The following is a 551-nucleotide window of genomic DNA, read 5'->3' on the forward strand; positions in this document are numbered from 1 at the left end:
ATTTGGGGTTTCTCTTACCCTTACCTGTCATCGCAGAAGGTCGGTTTTTCATTATAAATAACATGTCTTTGTTAATTTAAGTGTAAAACGTCCCTGGGTGGGCTTGAACCACCAACCTTTCGGTTAACAGCCGAACGCGCTAACCGATTGCGCCACAGAGACTTGTGTAGCTTAAAGGGGGTGTGGCCTCGATTTTTAATCTCCACCCACCTGCATTTGTGATTGTTTTTAGAACCACTGTTTCCTTCTCGAACTAAGGCTTGTCATTAATCAGGTTTCTGCCTGTCCTCTAAAAAAACAAAATTCATTGAGGGTCATTATTAGATACATAACCGTACTTCCTGAATTTATCTGTCAATTTATTGACTTTTTGTTGTGTGTAAAACACCAAAACTGTCTTAGAGTTGTTGAAGGTATAACTTTGAAGCATTGAGTAAATCACCACTGATAAAGTCTTCTATTTAGTCTTTGGCATTCATGTTTTTGCTCTGATGTTCTTACACCTTTCCTTTTTCATCTTGATCATGTATCTTTGTCAGTTTATGTGTAAA

General features: G+C 37.9%; 1 non-coding gene across 1 annotated transcript; it reads right to left on the reverse strand.

Moving 5' to 3' along the window:
- Positions 1 to 88: 88 nt before the first annotated feature.
- Positions 89 to 162, reverse strand: trnan-guu (transfer RNA asparagine (anticodon GUU)). The gene has a single exon. It is a non-coding gene; the product is annotated as a tRNA-Asn (tRNA).
- Between the last annotated feature and the right edge of the window lie 389 nt (positions 163 to 551).

Source organism: Seriola lalandi, unplaced genomic scaffold, assembly GCF_002814215.2.
Source record: "Seriola lalandi dorsalis isolate HSWRI2012SDOR001 ecotype SW California unplaced genomic scaffold, Sedor1 jcf7180002051234, whole genome shotgun sequence".
Lineage (NCBI taxonomy): Eukaryota > Metazoa > Chordata > Actinopteri > Carangiformes > Carangidae > Seriola > Seriola lalandi.